Source organism: Periplaneta americana, chromosome 8 (genome assembly GCF_040183065.1).
Source record: "Periplaneta americana isolate PAMFEO1 chromosome 8, P.americana_PAMFEO1_priV1, whole genome shotgun sequence".
In the NCBI taxonomy this organism is placed as follows: Eukaryota; Metazoa; Arthropoda; class Insecta; order Blattodea; family Blattidae; genus Periplaneta; species Periplaneta americana.
In genome coordinates this window covers 8,267,853-8,294,167 of record NC_091124.1, presented here as the reverse complement: position 1 = coordinate 8,294,167, position 26,315 = coordinate 8,267,853, and positions in this window count along the sequence as shown.

The window sequence follows — 26,315 nt, the reverse complement described above, 5'->3', positions numbered from 1 at the left end:
TAAATATTATATAGTATAGTATAGTATAAGTGTAGTATAGTATAGTATAGTATAAGTACAGAATAGTATAGTATAAGTATAGTGTAGTATAGTACGGTATAGTATAGTATAAGTATAGTATAGTAGAATATAGTATAGTATAAGTATAGTGTAGTATTAATATAGTATAAGTATAGTATAGTATAGTATAAGTATAGTATAGTATATATAGTATAGTATAAGTATATATTATGGTATAGTACAGTATAAGGATAGTATAAGTATAGTATTGTATAAGTATAGTATAGTATAGTATTAGTATAGTATAAGTATAAGTATAGTATAGTATAAGTGTAGTATAAGTATAGAATAGTATAGTATAGTATAAGTACAGTATAGTATAGTATAGTATAGTATAGTATAGTATAAGTATATAGTATTGTATAGTATAAGAATAGTATTGTATAAGTATAGTATAGTATAGTATAGTATAACTATAGTATAAGTATAGTGTAGTATAAGTATAGTGTAGTATTAGTATAGTATAAGTATAGTATAGTATAAGTATAGTGTAGTATAAGTATAGAATAGTATAGTATACTATAAGTACATTATAGTATAGTATAATATAGTATAGTATAGTATAAGTATAGTATTAGTATAGTATAGTATAAATATAGTATAGTATAGTATAAGTATAGTATAGTATAGTATAAATATAGTATAGTATAAGTATAGTATAGTATAGTGTAAGTATAGTATAGTATAAGTATAGTGTAGTATAGTAAAGTATAGTATAAGTATAGCATGGTATAGTATAGTATAGTATAAGTATAGTATAGTATAGAATAAGTATAAGTATAGTATAGTACAGTATTAGTATAAGTATAGTATAGTATAGGTATAGTATGGTATAAGTATAGTATAGTATAGCATAGTATAATATAAGTATAGTATAGTAGAGTTTAGTATAGTATAAGTATAGTATAGTATAGTATAGTATCGTATAGTATAAGTATAGTGCAGTATAGTATAAGTATTGTATATGATAAGTATAGTATAGTATAAGTATAGTATAGTATAGTATGTTATAAGTGTAGTGTAGAATAGTCTAGTATAGATATGATATAGTATAGTATAGTATAGCATCAGTATAGTATAGTATAGTATAAGTATAGTGTAGTATTAGTATAGTATAAGTACAGTATAGTATAAGTACAGTATAGTATAAGTATAGTATAGTATAAGTATAGAATAGTATAGTATAGTATAAGTACAGTATAGTATAGTATAAGTATAGTATAGTATAAGTATATAGTATAGTATTGTATAAGTATAGTATAGTATAGTATAAGTAATACTATAAGTACTTTATAGTATAGTATAATATAGTATAGTATAGTATAAGTGTAGTATTAGTATAGTATAGTATATTATAAGTATAGTATAGTATAAATATAGTATAGTATAAGTATAGTATAGTATAGTGTAAGTATAGTGTAAGTATAGTATGAGTATAGTATAGTAAAGTATAGTATAAGTATAGTATAGTATAAGTATAGTATAGTATAGTATAAGTATAGTGTGAGTATAGTATAGTATAGTATAAGCATAGTATAAGTATAGTATAGTATAAGTATAATATAAGTATAGCATAGTGTAGTATAGTATATGTATAGTGTAGTATAGAATGAGTATAAGTATAGTATAGTATAGTATTAGTATAAGTATAGTATAGTATAGGTATAGTATGATGTAAGGATAGTATAGTATAGTATAGCATAGTATAATATAAGTATAGTATAGTAGAGTTTAGTATAGTATAAGTATAGTATAGTATAAGTATAGTATAGTATAGTATAAGTATAGTATAGTATAAGTATAGTACAGTATAGTATAAGTATAGTATAGTATAAGTATAGTACAGTATAGTATAAGTATAGTAAATGATAAATATAGTATAGTATAGTATAAGTATAGTATAGTATAGTATACAATAAGTATAGTATAGTATAAGTATAGTATAAGTATAGTATAGTATAAGTATAGTAAAAGTATACTATAGTATTGTATTGTATGTTATAAGTGTAGTGTAGTATAGTCTAGTATAGATATGTTATAGTATAGTATAATATAGTATAGTATAGTATAAGTATAGTATGGTATAGTATAAGTATAGGACAGTATAGTATAAGTCTAGTATATTATAAGTATAGTACTGTATAGTTTAGTATAGGTGTGGTATAGTATAGTATAGTATAAGTACAGTATAATATAGTATAGTATAAGTATAGTATAGTATAGTATAAGTATAGTAATAGCATAGTATAGTCTAGTATAGTATAGTATAGTGTAGTATAGTTCAGTATAAGTATAGTACAGTATAGTATAAGTATAGTATAGTATAGTATAGTACAGTATAAATATAGTGTAAATATAGTATAGTATGGTATAGTATAAGTATAGTATAATATAAGTATATAGTATAGTATAAGTATAGTATAGTATAAATATAGTATAAGTATAGTATAGTATAAGTATAGTATAGTATAGTATAGTATAAGTACAGTATAGTATAGTATAGTATAAGAATAGGACAGTATAATATAGTATAGTATAGTATAAGTATAGTATTGGTATAGTATAGCATAGCATAAATATTGTGTAAGTATAGTAAAGTATAAGTGTATTATAGTATAGTATACGTATAGTATAGTATAAATGTAGTATAATATAGTATAGTATAAGTATAGTATAGTATAGTTAGTATAAGTATAGTATAAGTATAGTATAAGTATAGTATAAGTATAGTATATTATAAGTATAGTATGAGTATAGTATAAGCATTTTATAAGCATATTATAGTAGAGTATAAGTATAGTATAGTACAATTATAGTATAGTATAGTATAGTATAAGTATGGTATAGTATAATATAGTATAATATAGTATAGTATAAGTATAGTATAGTATAGTTTAAGTATAGTATTGTATAAGTATAGTATATATTGTATGGTATAGTATAAGTATAGTATAGTATAGTCTAGTATAGGTATGGTATAGTATAGTATAATATAGTAGAGTATAGTATAAGTACAGTATAGTATAGTAAAAGTATAGTATAGTATGAGTATAATATAGTATAAGTATAGTATTATTATAGTAAAGTATAAGTATAGTATAAGTACAGTATAGCTTAGTATAGTATAAGTAGAGTATAGTATAAGTATAGTATAAGTATAGCATAGTATTGTATAGTTTAGTATAAGTATAGTATAGTCTAGTATAGGTATAGTATAGTATAGTATAATATAATATAGTATAGTATAAGTACAGTATAGCATAGTAAAAGTATAGTATAGTATGAGTATAGTATAGTATAAGTGTAGTATAGTATAGTATAAGTACAGAATAGTATAGTATAAGTATAGTGTAGTATAGTACGGTATAGTATAGTATAAGTATAGTATAGTATAGTAGAGAATAGTATAGTATAAGTATAGTGTAGTATTAGTATAGTATAAGTATAGTATAGTATAAGTATAGTATAGTATAAATATAGTATAGTATAAGTATAGTATAGTATAAGTATAGTATAGTATAAGTATATAGTATGGTATAGTATAGTATAAGGATAGTATAAGTATAGTATTGTATAAGTATAGTATAGTATACGTATAGTGTAGTATTAGTATAGTATAAGTATAAGTATAGTATAGTATAGTATAAGTATAGCATAGTATAAGGGTAGAATAGTATAGTATAGTATAATTACAGTATGGTATAGTATAAGTATAGTATGGTATAGTATAGTATAAGTATATAGTATAGTATAAGTATAGTATTGCATAAGTATAGTATAGTATAGTATAATTATAGTATAAGTATAGTGTAGTATAAGTATAGTATAGTATAGTATAAGTATAGAATATTATAGTATACTATAAGTACATTATAGTATAGTATAATATAGTATAGTATAAGTATAGTATTAGTATAGTATAGTATAGTATATTAAAAGTATAGTATAGTATAGTATAAATATAGTATAGTATAGGTATAGTATAGTATAGCGTAAGTATAGTATAGTATAAGTATAGTATAGTATAGTGTAGTATAGTAAGGTATAGTATAAGTATAGTATAGTATAGTATAAGTATAGTGTAAGTATAGTATAGTATAAGTATAGTGTAAGTATAGTATGGTATAAGTATAGTATAAGTATAGTTTGAGTATAGTATAGAATAGTATAAGCATAGTATAAGTATAGTATAATATAAGTATAATATAAGTATTGCATAGTATTGTATAGTATAGTATAAGTATAGTATAGTATAGAATAAATATAAGTATAGAATACTATAGTATTAGTATAAGTATAGTATAGTATAGGTATAGTATGGTATAAGTATAGTATAGTATAGTATAGCATAGTATAATATAAGTATAGCATTGTAGAGTTTAGTATAGTATAAGTATAGTATAGTATAAGTATAGTATAGTATAGTAGAGTATAGTATAAGTATAGTACAGTATAGTATAAGAATAGTATATGATAAGTATAGTATAGTACAGTATTAGTATAGTATAGTATAGTATACAATAAGTATAGTATAGTATAAGTATAGTATAAGGATACTATAGTATTGTATAGTATGTTATAAGTGTAGTGTAGTATAGTCTAGTATAGATATGATATAGTATAGTATAGTATAAGTATAGTATAGTATAGTATAAGTATAGTACAGTATAGTATAAGTCTAGTATATTATAAGTATAGTACAGTATAGTTTAGTATAGTATAGTATAGTATAGTATTGTATAGTATAAGTACAGTATAATATAGTATAGTATAAGTATGGTATAGTATAGTATAAGTATAGTAATAGTATAAATGTGTTAGTATAGTCTAGTATAGTATAGTATAGTGTAGTATAGTATAGTATAAGTATAGTACAGTATAGTATTAGTATAGTATAGTACAGTATAAATATAGTGTATGTATAGTATAGTATGGTATAGTATAAGTATAGTATAGTATAATATAAGTATGTTATAAGTATACTATAGTATAAGTGTAGTGTAAGTATAGTATAGTATAAGTATAGTATAGTATAGTATAAGTATAGTATAGTCTAGTATAGGTATAGTATAGTATAGTATAGTATAGTATAGTATAATATAGTATAAGTACAGTGTAGTATAGTATAGTATGAGTATAGTATAGTATAAGTATAGTATTAGTATAGTAAGTATAAGTATAGTATAGTATAGTATAAATATTATATAGTATAGTATAAATATTATATATTATAGTATAAGTATAGTATAGTATAATTATAATACAGTATAAGTGTAGTATAGTATTTTATAAGTATAGAATAGTATAAGTATAGTATAGTATAATATAAGTATAGTGTAGTATAGTATAGTATAGTATAAGTACAGTATAGTATAGTTAATGTATAGTATAGTGTGAGTATAGTATAGTATACTATAAGTATAGTATTAGTGTAGTAAAGTATAAGTATAGTACAGTATTGTATAGTATAGTGTAGTATAGTAAAGTATAAATATTAATAGTATAGTATAAGTATAGTGTAGTATAGTATAAGTATAGTATGGTATAGTATAAGTATAGTATAGTATAAGTATAGTGTAGTATAGTATAGTATAGTATTAGTATAGTATAGTATAAATATAGTATAGTATAGTATAAGTATAGTATATTGTGAGTATAGTATAGTATAGTATAGTATAGTATAGTATAGTATAAATATATAGTATGGTATAGTATAGTATAAGTGTAGTATAAGTATAATATTGTATAAGTATAGTATAGTATAGTATAACTATAGTATAAGTATAGTGTAGTATAAGTATAGTGTAGTATAAGTATAGTATAAGTATAGTATAGTATAAGTATAGAATAGTATAGTATAGTATAGTATGAGTACAGTATAGTATAGTATAAGTATAGTGTAGTATAAGTGGAGTATTAGTATAGTATTGTATAGTACAGTATAAGTATAGTATAGGTACAGTATAGTATAGTATAATATAAGTATGGTTTAAGTATAGTATAGTATAGTGTAAGTATAGTATAGTACAGTATAAGCATAGTACAGTATTGTATAATATAAGAATGGCATAAGTATAGTATAGTGTTGTATAAGTATACTATATCATTGTATAAGTATAGTGTAAGTATAGTATAGTATAAGTATAGTATAGTATAGTATAGTATAGTATAGTATAGTATAGTATAGTATAGTATAGTATAGTATAGTATAAGTACAGAGTAAGTATAGTATAGTATCGTATACTATAGTATAAGTATAGTATAGTCTAGTATAGGTATAGTATAGTATAATATAGTATAGTATAGTATAAGTACAGTATAGTATAGTATGAGTATAGTATAGTATACTATAAATATAGTATTAGTATAGTAAAGTATAAGTATAGTATAGTGTAGTATTGTATAGTATAGTGTAGTATAGTGTAGTATAAATATTAATAGTATAGTATAAGTATAGAATAGTATAGTATAAGTATAGAATAGTATAGTATAAGTATAGTATAGTATAGTATAAGTGTAGTATAGTATAAGTATAGTATGGTATAGTATAAGTATAGTTTAGTATTAGTATAGTATAGTATAAATATAGTATAGTATAGTATAAGTATAGTATAGTGTGAGTATAGTATAGTATAGTATGGTATAGTATAGTATAAATATATAGTATGGTATAGTATAGTATAAGTGTAGTATAAGTATAATATTGTATAAGTGTAGTATAGTATAAGTATAGTGTAGTATAAGTATAGTGTAGTATAAGTATAGAATAGTATAGTGTAGTATTGTATGAGTACAGTATAGTATAGTATAGAATAAGTATAAGTATAGTATTGTATAGTATTAGTATAAGTATAGTATAGTATATTATAGTAAAGTGTAGTATAGTATTCGTGTGCATCTTCTGTTACTTCAAAATATTTAAGGAGATTGGAGACATCTTTTTTTCTTTTCCTTGCTTACCATGTTCTTCTTCGGCATCATTGGAGATTCTTTCATGATTTTGTAGATATCTTGTTTCTTCTTCAGCATTTCTATCTCTATCCTGTCCCCATAGTATGTTGACCGCTTACTGATAGAGTGACTATCTTTTGAGAAATTTTGTAACATATGACAAGTTGGTTAGTCACATTGAATGGGAGCTTAGAGCGAATAATCATGTGTAATCTGGACTTGAAATCTCTCCGTGCCAGCCCACATTCGGCATTTTCACTACTCTACGTTTTGGCGATGAAATGTTCATATAATGTAGAACAAATTTATTTTGATGAATTTGCTTAAGAGCCATTACTCTGTGATTAAATTACTGATATTTTCATAGATTAAATCTACAGCTTCATGCTCATTCTTTCCTTTAGCAGTTTTATTTACCTTTTCTATCCTGAAGTCCATGTGAGCAAACAATTTGAGGTTGCTTATTGTTTATTCTAATCTCTTTCCTTTGCTTCTTTGACTTCAATCTACATGTTCAGCCACCATACGGTTCTGTGACGTGTACAGTGAAACCTGCCTTTGCGGTCACTTCATTTAAACGGCCACCTGGCCAAAAGGCCAATTTTCTCTGGAACCAATTGGATTTGCCATAAGATCAATACAAATTGTCTCTTTATTTAGCGGTCACCTCATGCTTCGGCCAGCGGCCGGTGTCTGTTTGGATTGGAACCTGACTATAACAGTCACTGTCCAACAAAAAACTTTTTTTCACGGATACTGTCTGACCTATTTTTTCGATGGTTAGGGGACAGAGAGCAATATCACGAGGACAATAACTAAGTGTGCAACAGTACACCCTCCATATCTTATGACTCTTTTGTCACTTTCCACTCCGACCCTGCACAGCTATAAATTCTTACTCGTTTTTAAAGGATTGAAACACGGACGTTTTCTATCGAAAATGTCACAGTATGTTTTAGGTCAGTAGTTAACCATTCGAATTTTTTATATATATTTTTTTCTTTTTTTATTGGACCAGCTTTTACGTATTTTTCTTCATTTCATTCTGTTGATTCAGAGGAACTGTGACTTTAGTTTTAGAGAGAAATAATGTCTAACAATAAATCTAGAGTGGTATTAAGTTTAGAGATGAGACGAAAAATGATTGAAGAAAGTGAGAAAGGAACATCTGCGAGAAAAATTGCAGAAATATTCAAATGTGGAAGGACACAAATACACGGTATAATTAAGATGAAATATTAAAAGAAAGGGAGGTAAATATGCATGGTGGCCAAAAAAGAAGAGAGAATCTGTGTTTAGTAATGTGAATGATTTCATTTACAAATGGTTCAAGTGTGCGAGGGCGAAGAAATTGAGTTTTGAAAAGGTTAGTTGCAAGAATGGAAGAGGCTGACATTAATATGCACAATTGTTGTACGCGCACAGTACTAAAAAGTCAATGAAATTCAGTACTTTAATGCTGATTCATAAAAAGCCGCAACCTTAATCAAGCGGCCATCTGATAAAACGGCCATTTTACAGGGTAAGTTCAAATGACCGCTATAGACAGGTTTCACTGTAATATTATCTTCTGATCCAGACATTTAGTATAATACGATGTTACACCTCTTTAAGACCATTAAATGTAAGCTACAATCAGTAAACAAAATTATTCTTGGTTGCTCCTGTTACAGCAATGAACTATAAATTATTTTATATAAATACTATCCCAGACAGCACACATGTTCCTGGAAAGTGCTTGCGCAGTATAACATGTACTTATTCACGGTGCATTTATCGAGTTTGCTTTATTTAAATTAAATCATTTATCTAGTTTTGAAAAAACCTATCAAGTTTAACATCCTCTACATGCTGCATGTGTCGCGTTATGAAAAATCTGACTTCACAGTTCGATGCACAGTAACGAAATTGTAGTGACATGATGTATAACTCAATTTCATAAAATTTTGCATCTATCGAGTTTTGAAAAAACGCTCCTCAATTATAATGAGCTGTTATTGCACTTGCGTAAACTCTAGGTAGAAAATTTAAGTTATTTCCAGTTTTTAGGAAAATATGGTCAAGACATGAATTGGATGATGAACGAGTAATGCAATTTAAGTATTTCACGTATCTATATTCTTGCATGATATTTAAATACATGTTGCCAAAATTATCCAAGCTATTTTCTAAAATGTTAATGTTTATGTCACCCAGAATAACATTGTTTTTTATAACTTTGTATATTGACAAGAAGCTTTTAAAAATAGTGTTGCAATGGGATATGTCAAAGAAACTACAATGTTTTCCTTAAAATTTACAACTATACCATCCATTTATTATACTTATTACTTTGAACAAATTTTTTATAACCATTAATATCATAGCCAGAGTCATGATCAAGCCAGGTTTCAGTTAGAACTATAATATCAAAGTAAATTTAAATTTGATCCTCATGAATACCATACTAGACAAAACTACAGTTTCTTTCTAAACACCCCCAAATGTCACACAACTGCTGGATTAAAACACAGCAGAAATTTTGTACCCAGAATATATAAAGCATTAATTAGAGCTTAACCTGAACTAAGTACATTAAACACAGATAGATTTAGGAAACAAATTAGATTAATTATTAATTGTTTTGTCTTTCCTTAAGCCATATGAGTTTAAAATTGTAATCTAATACTCGTATACTTTGTATTTTGTATATTTGTATATGTCATTACATGATCTGTATTTTACTAGATATTAATATTAGTGTGCTGAATTAAGACTCTTCAATTTTATATAAGTAGACTGAACTGTGCCCAAGCACGAGCTTCTGCTCTTTCGGGATGCAATGGCTAATGTAGTGCAAACCTTGTGTATTAAATAAATAAATTTGAATAAAAATCCATATTCCCACAACATTTGTAAATTCAGGTTTTTAGTCGATCATTTAATAAACACACCTCTTAATAAACAAGCCTACTCAACAGAATACAAATACATAATACAATTAGTTATTGAGAATGGTTTTAATAAGAAAAGATTCAGAACTTTATCCACAACAGAATTACAACTTTACAACCTATAGAATCCAATAAAGTCAAAACCTGGAACTCTATAACCTATATAGGGAAAATTAATAATCAAATATCTGCCTTTTCAAAACAGAAAATATAAACATTACTTATAAAATCAACAATACATTAAACATTATAATCTCCAATAAAATCAGGAACACTAACAAACATTTACATAATGGAGTTTATCACTTAAATTGTACCGGTACTAACTGCAATATGAAACACATCGGCCAAACAAAAAGGAATTTTCATACTAGATACAAGGAACACGAATCCAATTTCATTAACAATAGAAATAAATCAAAATTTGCCACTCAATTAACACAGGTCATGGACTTAATGGTATTAACAACACATTGCAAATCTTAAAAACAGTAAATGATCCATATTTAATTAATACAGGTGAGAAATACTTCATAGCCAGGAATTATAATCAAAACATACAATTGCTAAATGAACAAATTCCTAATTTCCAAAACCCCCTATATCGCATTACCATATAACCATTTATAGAGCAGTTTTGTCTGGTTTCTCGATAAAACTCCCCCCTCCTTTCCTACTCACATTCCACACAGCATACACGATATGTATATATATATATATATATATATATATATATATATATATATTTTCTTCCATTTCACCTATGTTCAATTTGTCAATTTATGTCTCTCCACCTGAATATGATTTTTTAAAATCGAAAATATTTGTGATAAAGTTGTGATGTGAAATAACAGAAATAAGTTGTTGACTAAAATTATAAAACAATTCATTATTATATATACTTTCAACTTGTCTGAAACCTTAACCTCAATATAACTTTGAAAACATTATTGTTAACGGGATCTGCAAATGGAAAAATAAGTTTAAAACTAAAACCAACATAGGTATCACAGTAACCCAAATTGAACAGAAAAACAAAGAGAAAAACTGTAAACGAATGCCTTTTTTCGGTAATATCTTACACAAGCTACGTAATTTCTTTGAAAAAGAAAAAAATCAATATTGCTTTCAGGACAAATAATAAACTGTACAACATTATTCCTAATAAAATAGTATGTGAAAACAATCTAAACAATAGCGGAATATATTTAATAAACAATTTGTAAAAATTGTTGTAGTAAATACATAGATCAAACCAAAAGGAATTTCAGAACCTGTTACAGTGAGCGTAAAGCAAATTTCAAACATAACAGGAATAAATCCAAGTTTGCAATACATTAATGAATAACAATCACGAATTCACGAACACAACAAATATCTTACAATTAATAATAGCAAATACATAAGCATAGCAGAAGGGAACTACTTTGCAAAACACTTAAATAAATAATAATAAATATTTAATTAACGAACAGTTATCCAACTTAAATACTCCTCTACACAAAATCGTAATAAAATAAATTTTCAGATTGATCCAGTACTTCTGCCAGATACATAGTTTTCTTCGTGCCAATCACTTTTTGTAAACCTCAGTCGTATTATGTGATCTTACTTCAAGGTTGGTGACCCTCCCCCCAACAACTTCCATGCAAGTATTACATCGAACAGCATTCTTCATACATCACCTTTCACGGTGCATCTATTCATACTCACATTTTTCTAAAAAAAAAAACTTCTCTTATTGTGGTTGCAGAATTTCTCCTCAAATTTATCGTCCAAAATGCTATAATACGATCAAGTTACGTAACACAGCATGTACAACCAGATTCAATATTGATGAAGATACTCAAGATATTTATATTATACACTGTGTGCCTTACTTCTAAATTATGTAACTGTTTTGAGTAACCATAAAGACCGTACTACGCACTTATAACATATACTCTGTTACTATCAAGAAAACCCTTTATTAGTTTTTGCATTTAACCATGGCATCACATTTTATAATATGGACTTTGGTTATTCTCTATAACCTATTGATGTTACATTTGTAACACACATTTTAACACTCTAGTAGTTATTTTATCATTGTTGTTGTCTTATTGATTCATGCTTATATGTATATTTAAAAGAGTATTTTTTTTAGAAAACCAGATATTTCTGAAAGTGTTCATTTTGTGTTAACTAATTGCACGAGACCTGAAGATGGCATTTCATGGCGAAAACGTTCTTTTCTTGTATCTTCACCAATAATAAATTCGATATTTATGTCGTAATTTAATGACTTCATGGTTTATAATAAAGGATAAGTAACTAGAGGGAAAATGACCAAATGCTGGATAACTATCGGTGCCGGACCCCAGACTCATTTTATCGGCATTATCAACTTCATCTCACTTAGATGCTGAATAACCTAAGATGTTGATACAGCATCGCAAAATAACCTACTAAAAAGAAATAAAATAAATGTAAAATGTGACTACAATGTTTAATTGTCGCCACATTGCACAGTGTTTCCAAGAGACTCAAACGCTGACCAAAAATGATTTTTCCATTTTTAGTTTTATGGTGTTTACAATATACCCCAACTATCTTCAAGGTCTGGTGGTCATAAAACAGCCACCCTCGTAGCAGGTCTAATTCTACGCAGTTGTATTCGAACCTTTCAAGCAAGTGCATGAAGTGTCGTTTTTGCTGTGTTGTGGTTGTGTTTTTTAAATCAGAATTTCAATTATTATTTTTTGTGCTTCTGTGGTTGATTTTCAGGTAAATATTATTATAGATTGTTAGAGTTATGTTTTTGAATTAAGAGTACATTGTTATTATTATAATGATTAAGCATATTATGCTTGGTTGAGGACACATAACGATATTAAGTACAATTTTATTTTTTGATTCCTTAAGTTCGGTCTTTATGCAGACAAACAAAAATTGACTCAAGTTGCCCCATATTATTTCCTTGAATAATGGGTAGTCTGATATGTTTCCTTAATGATATCGAAAGGTAAAACTGCCCATACTTGCCCCTTTACTTGTCGTTTCATTGTAAAAACCAATAGAAAGCAGCAACAATTTATAGTAGTGGTAGCAGTAGCAGTAACAGTAGTAGCAGCAGTAGCAGTAACAGTAGTAGCAGTAGCAGCAGTAGCAGTAACAGTAGTAGCAGCAGTAGCAGTAGCAGCAGTAGCAGTAACAGTAGTAGCAACAGTAGCAGTAACAGTAGTAGCAGCAGTAGCAGTAGCAGCAACAGTAGTAGCAGCAGTAGCAGTAGTAGCAGCAGTAGCAGTAACAGTAGTAGCAGCAGCAGCAGCAGTAGCAGTAGTAGCAGCAGTAGCAGTAACAGTAGTAGCAGCAGGAGCAGTAACAGTAGTAGCAGCAGTAGCAGTAGCAGTAACAGTAGTAGCAGCAGTAGCAGTAGTAGCAGCAGTAGCAGTAACAGTAGTAGCAGCAGCAGTAGCAGTAGCAGTAGTAGCAGCAGTAGCAGTAACAGTAGTAGCAGCAGGAGCAGTAACAGTAGTAGCAGCAGTAGCAGTAGTAGCAGCAGTAGCAGTAACAGTAGTAGCAGCAGCAGTAGCAGTAGTAGCAGCAGTAGCAGTAACAGTAGTAGCAGCAGTAGCAGTAACAGTAGTAGCAGCAGGAGCAGTAACAGTAGTAGCAGCAGTAGCAGTAACAGTAGTAGCAGCAGGAGCAGTAACAGTAGTAGCAGCAGTAGCAGTAACAGTAGTAGCAGCAGCAGTAGCAGTAGCAGTAGTAGCAGCAGTAGCAGTAACAGTAGTAGCAGCAGTAACAGTAACAGTAGTAGCAGCAGGAGCAGTAACAGTAGTAGCAGCAGTAGCAGTAACAGTAGTAGCAGCAGCAGTAGCAGTAACAGTAGTAGCAGCAGCAGTAGCAGTAACAGTAGTAGCAGCAGTAGTAGTAGCAGTAACAGTAGTAGCAGTAAGTAGCAGCAACAGTAGTAGCAGTGGTAGTGGTCCTGTTTAGTCTTCCCTCTATCCTATTCCTAATAACTAGCAACCGGATTTTTAGATTTTAAAAAGACCATTTTAGGTTTTTGGAATAAGTGAAATAGGTTTTTTAGGTTTTATGTCCAACCTGTGAAAGTGGTCGCAAATACTGCCTGATTATTAAAAATGTATCCTTATAATTATTCATAAAAAGATATATATTTATTAAGGCAACATGGACCACGAAATTGAACTTTTCAAGAACCAAACTATTTATCAAAATTTATAAGATTCGAAATTTTTGCTCCGCCCCCTTTAACATTATTTGTAGTTTGAATAAATGATTGTAAGAATTAACATTTTATCTAATATAATTTGCCTTGATATAACTACATAAATTTCAATTTTCAATAGATAAAGGGTACAGTACACACAACTTTTGAATTAAATTTGTTGAAACTTGACCAAGAATTGTTTTGAAAAGTAAGAAACAAACAGACAACATTATTTAATGATACTGTTCCTGGTTGCAATATATGACCAAATACTTTTCAAGATTCTCGATTGAGAAGTTGTACATTTGAAGGAGAAAAGGTTCTGTTGATGCACATGACGTCATAGGCGCAAATTTCATCGCTGCCACTGTAGCAGGTACCCATGGTAACTGACAATTGAAGTTTTCCCCCCTGGAGAATGGAGCACACATTTTTCATTTTTTCAAACCCTGAATTCGTCTCCAATACTTTCTTCAGTTTTAATGTAATGGCTTCACCCACAGGTCTTGGTACCGGTAGGCTACTTGTTTCTGTAGAAGCATGTTAATGACACCAATTGATCTTTTAGTTATAGCGATAAAGGTTCCAAGTACTCAATATATTTTGTAAGGTCACTGAAATGTGTCTTGAGGAAAGCAAGGGAGCCACAGATGTTATCATTGCTAAGTACAGATTTTTCCTTAGAGAAATATATTGATATTTCTCTCAAAACAAAAAAAAAGTCAATATATAATGCAGTAAATATAGGATAAAGCTTACCAACAATGATTTAGGTTTTTTTTTAGTTACTAAGGTCCACTTTAGGTTTTTTTTTAGGTTCAACAGATTTCACATATATGACTCCTACGATCATAATTCGGAAAAGTATTGAAGAAATTAGGAGTTCAGAAGCAAGGAAAAGAATAGGTAAAAACACCGACAAATCTGGTCCCTACTAATAACTATGCAATAGTTGTCTACATTACTCTTGTTTAGAAACACTCTCGGCTACAATCTAACTAATTCTCCTCTGCTATCGTTGCTACCTTTCATTTCTATTATCTCTAATTTTCTGTTTATCTTCAATTATATCTGACTAATATTCACTAATTATTTACATTACAATATTACATTATTTGCCCTATTTTTCACTGACCTTTTCTCAAAATTTTACTCTTTACTCTTGCATTCATTCAGTGTTCCAATATTCGAATAGTCTGTTTGTAGATTTCCTTACTACCACTTCTTCAATTCACTTATCACTTTTTCTCGTTCATTGGTATAGATTTTACGGTTCACTCTCTCTACTTGTACTTACTTCCATTTTTTTTCTACTGCACTTCCCAGATTCTTCCACTCTTTCATACATGAAACACTCAATATTCTTTACTTACCATTTCTAACTTTCTTTAACTCTCTTTACTACTTTTCGTTTTACTGGTTGATTCTATCCGTCTTCCCCTTAATACTTAACTAATTATTCCTCGATCTTTTCCTCAGTTCCACTATTTTAGTTATATTAACGATCGAATCCTCACATTTTTGTGTTTAGATTAGGTTGCTCAAATTACACAATTGAAGTTAAATGCACAGTTAACTTCAGATAATGGTCTACAATTCCGCTCTTTAAATTATTTCACCGGACATCTGTCACTGCAATTTTATAACATAAAACATTCATTCTCTAAATTCTGAGGAATGATTTGAAGAAATCTCATTACATATAATACAAATGTAATAATAATCTTGTATTCGAGAGCATTTATTTCACTGACAAAATATATATTGACGTAATAACGGAAATTAGAATAGGAAACAGAATTGAAATTGTACCCAACAGAGACATACACTTCACAATATATACAACATTGAAATATTAAACGTGTGATAATTTATTGACCAACATCGCAATGGAAACTTTAAACTTTGATATTGCAACACCACGATGAAGGATAAAATCGTAATTTCTAAAATAACAATAAATTTTACTATTATCTGCAATATTCAATAACCTTTTATGCTGGGTACAACAGTGTAGAAATTTTAGATACAAAAATAGACTTAAGAATATATATTTTTTTAATTTGCATCATTCGTGTTATTGAAGAAAGATTATCCAGCAGTGAAGAATTGTTCGAATTTTTATGCTTGCAATAGAAAATTACGATTCTTCTGCTGTAACAGAAAGGTCACAAGAATTAATTAAATGTGTAACAAAATCGCAATAACTGCAATAATGTGCAACGAAAATGTGACTTGACATAGAGGGCAAGTGACCTCTGAATGGAAGGTAGCCATAAAAAAAGAAGAGAAGCAGTCGTCTTATTCATATTGGCAAATAGTGAGAACTGTGTGGAAAGACATCTCCAGTGTCTGAATATAACAGATTCTGAAAATAACTCCTGATATTATTATGGATGAGGACCATCTAGTACAGTACGAAGACTTGGATCAGTAATAAGAACAACAGTGGTGTGAAAAGGAATAATAGAATGTACTAAGACGATGTCAGAGAACATTAAATAACGTAAAGCTTACTTTAAAGGAAACGAAAATATCATGTTTGAAATGTAACAGAAATGATTAGTAAAAATGCATATCTGTAGTGCAGACGGAAAAATCTGTAAGGTGATTTATTATATAAATGTAATAGCTGTCAGCATATTAAAGGAAGAATATATTTTGGAAAATCTTCAGAATTCATATGGTCAAGACACATACCAAGGAAGAAATTGGCTAAAAAAACTAGCAGAAGATATGAAATTGGAAATGGTTTGCGCAATAACTGAACGCAATATAATGTTCTTCTTCTAAATTAAAGGTGTAGATTACTGCTGTAACACTTGGGCACAAATGGCTCCTTGTGCACCCCAAAAACTGGAGAAACCAGAAAATAGAGAAACAAGAAATAAAAGTTACTAAATTCGTGTCAAAGAATATTATCCATCGTACTGAAAGTTTTTTTACATATTAGCTATCGTACATACATTTATATGCACGATCCTACAAAAAGAAAAAAGAAAATAGACAAAAAGAATGACATCAAGCATTTATTCATATTTTTCGTTGCATTGACATACAGTGATTGATTATATTGTACTGGAGTATCTTATAAATTTATATTATTTATTTATAAATTGAGACAAAAAAGATATGAAATAAAAACTTAAGAAGATTCAAGTCGAAGAGTATGAACATTAATTAATAAATGACAAAGAAAGAACAATGAAAAACACTTGCCCACATGGTAGGGAGGTTGGGATGGGCAGGGCGGAACTCAACATGCAGCCACCTCCACGTGGTGAGTTCTGGGTTGTTTCATTTCACAGAGAATGAAACAAGCGAAGAGCTGCATCTCTTCTTTTAATGGTGGTACGATCCTTAAGATGAAAGGAATAGAATCTTCCTCCGCCATTATGCGTCCTTTCTTTTTACTTAGTAAGAAATAGATTTTGTTTCTAGAAAAAATTGCTACATAGCAGTGAATTCAGTAGCACTTGCCAATGGACAGAAACACTCTTCCCTGCAGCGCTGATGGCAGTCATGAGGAGACTGCCATTGCACCTTGTCCCCGCGGTGCTCAGGCTTAGGGTGAAGCACGTGTCTTGTAACAGCGTTGCAAAATATCCATTACTTAAACTGATCTATTATTAATTAAGTATTAAAATACTTATTCTTGAACCATAAATTTAACAAAAACATTATGCAAAATTATTTGTTGCAACTGAAGAGTGGAAGAGTGTAATGTAGACATGTTTACGAAATGTGTGTTTGTAAATGTGTTTAAAAGATAAAGGGATAAAAAAATAATCATAATTATAATAGCTATTTATGCAACAAGTTGCGAAATGATAGTATTTTAAACATGAGAAATGAAGATTGTCCACTGGCCCGAAGGAGTGCTCAACCTTATGAATACTGCAGTCAATATTTTAGAAAATGTTCTTTTGGAGGATTGCAAGGATCCTCCAATAATAAATAATTTACATAAATGTCTTACTAATTAGTGGTTACTGTAATTTATAGTACCGGTAATTAATAATACAAGTCTGTTCAAATATTTTTGTAAATTTTAAGTTTGAAACTTCACTCTCGGGCCACAGCGAACATAGTAGTGGGCTGCATGAGGCCCGCAGGTTGTGCACCAGTTTTAGGCAGTCACTCGAGAATGCTAAATGTATTTATATTTTAAAGACAATGAAATTGTTGATTCATTCTCTCGCAATGGCGAACTTCTGATGTTGAAGACGAAAGAGTATTACATTTGTATAGAAAGAGATAGATTTCATGGCCTTCGGATATGTAGTAGGCTATGTGATTGTTTTTCTGGTTGTTATGAAGTTAAGTGGAGTTCTGCTGGTTATGTAACTTGGAATATACAATTACTACAACGAAAGTGATAAATATAATTAGAAAAGTGAGTTATTCGGAAGTGAATAATTCATGTATGAAATTTCCAAATGAATTTCACTTTTAAATAATTGTGTTGTGAATATTTATAGTAAATGAATAATTGCAATTTACGTTTTCAGTATTTCTAAGTAGCGTGCTTAAAAGTACTTCAGGCATGGAAATTTACTTTTTATTCTTAGTAGGTTATTTTATGATGCTTTGTCAACATCTCAGGTTATTTAGCATCTGAATGAGATGAATGTGATAATACCGGTGAAAAATTTACTTTTTAAGCACGCTAATTTATGAATGCAGAATTCAATGAGTTTTTGATGAAACGAATGTCTAAAAAATAATTATTTCTGAGAAATGTAAGCCCAAAGGAATGATATAGTAGAGAACTTTTTCCAGTTATACTATGCTCAGGATTAGTCTCTCAAAGAACTATCACCGAAATTCTTCCACTCTATATAAATTTTACTCATAATATCTCAGTAATAGTTTTCAATTTAGTCTTTAAACTTCACAAAATGTAATAAGGATAAAAGAAGCAGAAACACACACTATTAGCAGACGCCATTAAAGCAAGGGAATAACAATATTTCAGTTTCTTCAGAAAAAATTACATTAAAGTATGATTAGGGTAACTCAACAAGATAAAGAAAACCTTCAGAATTGCTCCTTGGCTCCTCAGGATAACAAGTCAGCATATATACTTTACATATTAAAAAAAAAAAAAAATTCGGGCTTCCAAGCATGTAATCAGAATTAATTTATTAATAGTTTAAGAATTAATTGCTATTGTATTTTCCATTCTTAAAATCACGTTCTTGTAAATTGAAGGGTTCTCTACTGTACTAACTCTTTCTTGTCTTGCTAGCTAGTGTCCAATTGTTTGAATAGCCAAATGACCTGGGAGATTAAGCAGTCTTCAGTTTTTGGGAGCATGGTCCTTTTGATGTACCAGAAAGTATGCCCTAATTCTGAATCATCAGAAATGTTAAATGTCTGCGTACTGTCGAAAGCCAAGCTGAGGAAACCTAGAATAACATCAAATGCATTAAAATTTATATTTTATTTTTGGCTACCGGCTAATACTAGTGGATGGTACTAATTTAATAAGCCATACAAGTATTAAATCTATTATGGTAGTCCTAAATTAAGGAGAGGAGGAATGGAGAAACGACGAAAAGAAGATGAAGAAAGAATTACTGTGGAACTGAATTGTTCATAGAAATCAAAGCCACACTTGCTTTGTTCAACACAGCGCTCACAGAATTTGCTGCAGATTGATTGCTGACTCTTCAGGTGAGTAGCTACTAGCTTATTTTACTGTACTGTACTTGCGCATGTAAGACAAGGTAAGGAGAACACAACACAAAAATCAAACTTGAGTTTATTACTGATTCAAATAGAGAAATGTATTATAAGACATTCTGTGAAATTTCCGTGTTTCTATTTCTGACAGCAATGCTGCTACCAAATTCAACAGCTGTGAACTGTGACATTACGTAGCTCACAGTTGTGCGAGCAGTAAGCCGTATTTAGCGCCTTGTCTGGATGTTTTTAGAGATAAAAACAATCAAACAATTAATGGCTTCGGGTGATATTCTACCTTACCAGTTAGAACCCCAGAATGACTCGCTTTGTGATTTGAGGACGAGAGTGATCATAGCGAGTCTGATGTAGTGGTGACAATAGGAAGATCTCGTACTAAAGTGTGGTGTATTTGTTCTAAATGTAATGAAATGCCACAGGACGAATAGTGTGTCTGCTGCTGTGAAATTAATAATGTAAGGATACTAAAAATTGACACTGAAGCGATGTAGAAGAGAAATAAAACCAGTGTTGTAAATGTTCAAAGCAACTTCATTTCTTGTATTATAGATTTATTAATTTATCCTACAGAATAATATATAATATTGACAATTAATATTTGAGGAGAAAAATTCGCTTTGGCACTAGGGATCGAACCCAGGTCCTTGGTTCTGCATACCAAGAACTCTGACCACTGAGCTACACCGAATTCAATCCACAGCACCGGACCAAACCCTCCTTCAATGTTTCCCTTTGTGGCCTGACTCCAAGTTAGGCATATATGTTGACGTATATGTCCAATGTCAACTGCCACAAAATGTATTAAATACTAAACGAAATAACCAAACAAAACAAGCAAATAATATATATAAACTCTATAGGGTCTTCTCGTCCCATAAATAAATTTAAGCTTTTTAACTTAAAAATTAAATTCAACAAAAATAATAAGAAACAGTATATTCTTATATTAGGAGCGCACTCAGTTGAGTGACTTGTTTGGTCGGGATTCCGCAGTTAAGTGCACAGTAATCTGCACTGTAGCTATGAGAATATTATAGATTTTAATAATTTGTCCTACAGAATAATATCTGGAATATTGACAATTAATATTTGAGGAGAAAAATTCACTCTGGCGCAGGTCAGAGTACTTGATACGTAGAATCAAGGACCTGGGTTCGATCTCCGGCGCCGGAGCGAATTTTTCTCCTCAAATATTAATTGTTCATTTTTTGTGTTGTGTACTCCTTTGAGTAAACAATAAATTCATTCTGTACCTACATTAATGTTTTAACACTTCACATCAGTGACTGAAGACTGAAAACAAAATGAAACTCAGAGATTATGAAATTAGGTTTAAGATTAAAACATTGGCCTAGAGTTCCAATTTATTAACTTCAAATTAACTTGAATCAAATGAAATTTCATATTTGTGATTATGTAGTCTACAGTTGGCAACACTTACTATTATCTTTGCCATCTATTTGTAGAAGTAATAACTGAAGAAGCCACACTTACACCAACAAATTATCGAACACTATCGATTAGTAGGGTCAGATGAAGACCGTCTTCAATACTCAGATCATAATACATAAATAAATATGGCCGTCACAGCGGTCCAACCATTCCGATATATTGTAGACTGTTTCGCCATATCCTTATGTCAGAAGAGTTATATTTTTCTTTTTTAATATGTTGAATTACTAAATTGTGCTGATAAATATAATCCAGATGAGTGGAGGTTATTTATTGATTCCAGTAAAAGAAGTTTGAAGGGCGTGCTGCTACATAATCAATCAATCAATCAATATTCCCATCATTCCTAGGTGGAACATAGGGCTCTCAGAAAGCTTCTCCATCTGACTCTATTCCTGGCCAACGCCTTAATCTCACTCCATGTCTTCCTCATTGTTTTTGCTTCTGTGAGAACAGTTCGTTTCCACGTTATCTTGGGTCTGCTGTCCTGCGGATTCCAATCCAATGCCTTCCTGGCGGGGTCATCTGGAGGTCAGCGAAGTGTATGTCCCAGCCATCCCCACTTCCTATGCCGAATTTCAAGTTCAACTGGTTTTTGTTTAGTTTTTAACCATAGGTTTTCATTGGATATCTGGACCGGCCAGAATATTTTTAATATGTTTCTCAAACATCTATTAATAAAAACTTGTAGTTGATTGATAATAGTTTTAGTTATTTTCCAGATTTCACAGCCGTATAAAAGCACGGATTTGACATTTGTGTTAAAAATTCTCAGTTTAGTATTTATTGTATAGGCAGCACTCTTCCATATAGGATTTAGCAGCTCAAAGGCATATCTTGTCTTCTTTATTCTTACTCTCACATCACTATCTGTACCACCATTCTGGGAGACTATACTGCCTAGATATGAGAATTCCTTCACATTTTCAATTACGCAGCTGCTTAGAGTTAGAAGAGTAGGTTGATTGGTACCTGTGCGCAATACTTTGGTTTTATTAATATTGATTTGAAGACCCACCTTCTGTGCTTCCTTTTCCAATTGTTGCAGTTTGGCTTTCATATCTTTAAAGGAATGAGCTAAGAGACAGATATCATCCGCATAGTCTAGATCTTCTAGTCTACCAGAGAGCCCCCAACGGATTCCTCTAGGGGAAACATTCACTCTTCTTAGAGTTGCATCTAAGACCAGGTTAAAGAGGAGCGGTATAACATGCAGCCTTGCCGACATGAATGACTTCTCCAATGTTATTCTTATGAATTACTCTGCAGCTGGCATTCCGATATAATTCTTTAATGATGTTTATAAGTTTGATAGGAACTCTTCTTTCGTATAGAGTCTGCCAGATGGGTGTGTAATTCAGAGTATCAAATGCTCTTACAAAGTCAATAAACACCAAGTACAAAGGTGAGCGGAATTCTAGTGACTGCTCAATGATAATACTCAGTGTGTTGATTTGATCGACACATGCCTGGTGAGGCCTAAATCCTGCCTGCTCCTTTCGAATTGTTGGATCTAAAATGTCATGGATACGCTAATATATTATTATTATTGCTATTAGTAGTGTAATCCTGCGCCAGTTACTACAGTTGCTCAGATCGCCTTTTTTTAAAGAATTTTGATGATGAATCCTTCTTTCTGTTCAGCGGGGAAACTTACCTCCTTCCATGCTTTTTGAATTAATGGATGAATTATTTTTGCTATCTTATTTGGGTAGGCCTTAAATATCTCTGGCAGAAGATTATCTGGTCCAGCTGACTTGCCATTTTTTAGTTTGGAGATAGCTGCTACATAATGGCAATGCTCTTTCTTCAGTTCCAGTACCACACTCAGTGCAACTGAAGGAGAAGTATGAAAATCTGAAGCATGTTTTGGAGAAAATTAAATATGATGATCATCAGTAGTTGATGTTGTGGAGATTTAAAAGTGATCTGCTTGATATTAGGCCAGCAACAGGGATTTACAAAATATCCATGTTATTTGTGCAAGTGGGATAGTAGGACGAGAGACAAACATTGGGAACAAAGACAGTGGCCCAAAAGAAAACCTTGAACACCAGGTAGTAAGAGCATAATAAGGGTAGCCTACTGGATCTTAAGAAAATTCTTTTGCCACTTCTACATATAAAAGTTGGTGTAATGAAACAATTTGTAAAAGCACTTGACAAAGATAGAAACTGTTGTAAATATCTCGTCAACAAATTTCCTACTCTTTCGGATGCAAAAATAAAAGAAGGAATTTTTGTAGATCCGCAAATCAGAGCTGTAGTTAAAGACAGGCAATTTGAAAATAATAATCATCATCATCATCCTTTATGCATTAGGAAATTGATTCCTGTAGCAGCTACTGAAATTGGTCCATCCATCTTTTGGCTGGTCTTCCAATATTTCTTCTTCCCCGAGGTTTATATTTCCAAAACTTATATGGTATCCTGTTCTCCCGCATCCTTGAAATGTGAGACATCCATGTATTTCTATATTCTTCTATTTTGTTGTTTAATTCATATATCTCAAGTTCTTCTCTTATTTCTTCGTTTCTTTTATGTTCTATTTTCCTGTAACCTGCTATGCTTCTCAAAAATTTCATCTCATTTGTTTGTAATCTAGAGCCATCTCTCTTTTTCATAACCCATGTTTCGCTTCCATATAGTAAACTGGGCACTGACATCACCTTATAAAATTTTAACAATGTATCTTTTCTAGCTTTTGATTTCAGGGTTCTTCTTATTGTTCCATTTATGTAATTAAATTTTTATATTTTTTCTTTTTGATCATAGTCTCCTTTATAAGATAAGGTAACACCCAAAAATTTAAATTTATTTACCTGTTCTATGATACTGTTTCCTATTACTATTTTAGATCTTACAGGAGATTTGCCACAAAATGCCATAGTTTTAGTCTTATGTACAGATATCTCCATATTATAGTTCTTATTTATTTTCCATAACTCATGTACTGCTCTCTGTAGGTTATTTTCATTATTTGCTATTACTACCTGATCGTCAGCGAATAGCATCGTCATTATGAAATTATCTTCATTAAAATTCTGTGTATAGTTCTTTATTTTTATTTTCCATTTTCTTAATATTTCGTCTTTATATATATTGAATAGAATCGGCGACATACTGCAGCCTTGTCTCAAACCTAAGTTAACTTCCTCTACTCTTATCTGTGTATCACCAGCTATTTGTATTTTAGAATTAATATATATATGTTTCTAATCACTTCAACTAGATGCAATGGAATACCTCTATTATATAATATTCTCCATATTTGAAAATAATATGACTCCTAAAAAAAATGCATTAAAGAAGCCATTGCACATTTTCTAGGAATCAATAAACATCCTGATTATGTTAAAATTGTGAACAACATGCTATAGGCATTCAGTACTTCGGGATGCAACATGTCTCAAATTACGGTACATTTTCTCTTTTCACATTTGCATGTATTCCTGACGACCTGGGGGCATCAGTGAGCAGCAAGGAGAGAGGTTCCACCAGAATATTCGAAAAAATGGAAAGGAGATACCAAGGGCGATGGAATGGACCAATGATTGCAGATTACTGCTGGATGCTGTGTAGGGATTCTATGGAAACACACAAGAGAAAATCCAAGCGACAAACATTCCTGACCAAACGAATAAGATTCTACTGATGTGCTGTAGAACTAAAATGTGAAATAGAGTAATAAAAAAAAAACTCACAATTTCATTTGTAACTTTTATGTAGGTTAGGTTAGGTCAGGTCAGGTCACAGTGGCTATGGGCGGATTAGGACGACCGTTAGCATGTTGGCCTATTGTGCACCCCGAATGTTATGTGATGAATGAGGATGAGGGTGTACCAGCCACCAGCCACATGTGACCCCTCACCTGCTCACGCACTGGGAGCTTCCTAGCCTCTCCCGCTCTAAGTTCTTCCGCCAAGGTGACCAGGCTGCACAGGATCCATTCCAACGGCCCTTCCAAGGTGTCGAAGCGCCCTTGGAAGTGCTTTTAAGGAATGAATCCTGGCAGAGATATTGAGGAAGGCTGGGAACCCAGGAACAGTTCTGGAGAGGATACCCCCTCCTGTAAGCGGATGAAGACATGTGTCTTGACCTGAATATATCTTTTGAATGAGATGGGGAAGATGAATGATATGAAAACTAAATTCCCTTTCTACACAGGAGGGGAAGGGAAAATGGACTGTGGCTTTTGCCTAAGTAACTGTGGAAAACACAGAAAAACCACAATCAGGTTGGTCGGTCCTGGAATCGAACCATGGACTTCCAAAATGCGAGTTCCATGCGATACACATGAGCCAACTCACTCGGTTAACTCGTACGTAAATCTTGAGCTACCGATATGTACATTAAAAAAAAAAAATGTGAATATTTATTCTTGATTTGTAAAAAATCCTGATGAGATGGAAAAAAACGGAAATCATTTTTGAAATCAGCGGCACTGAAATATTCAGAATCACTTTTCAAATATAAAACAGCTCTCAACAAATTTTAATTTGTAGACTTTTGTTTTTAGAGCGAATAGCTCATGTTGCATGTAACAAAAATTCTAATCAGATATTGGTGGAAAGTTTATAGTTTTCTCAGAAAAAAATGTTTTTCCCATATGTTTTAACACCCACTTATTTAGCAACTATTGCGAATTGGATCGTGATTTTTGTCCATATTAATAGATATTCTAATTACGAATCATTTATCCCTCTGTCGTATTTCAATAATGTGGGCGGTTTTCGTGTAAATATAATTTTAAAAAGCACTAATTTCAAACCACTGAATGATGCAATCCACATCGCAATGTTGTAGCTAGAGAAGGGAACACAAGGCAGTACACATATGCTGAAGTTCATTGACGTCTTACATCTGTATTGCGATATAAAAGGAGATTTAGCAGTGATGTTCCAGACTACTGGAACTTACAACTTAATTTTCTAATTAATCGTACATTTAATCACAAAACATAACATACGTTTTCTATTCATTTAAGCGTAC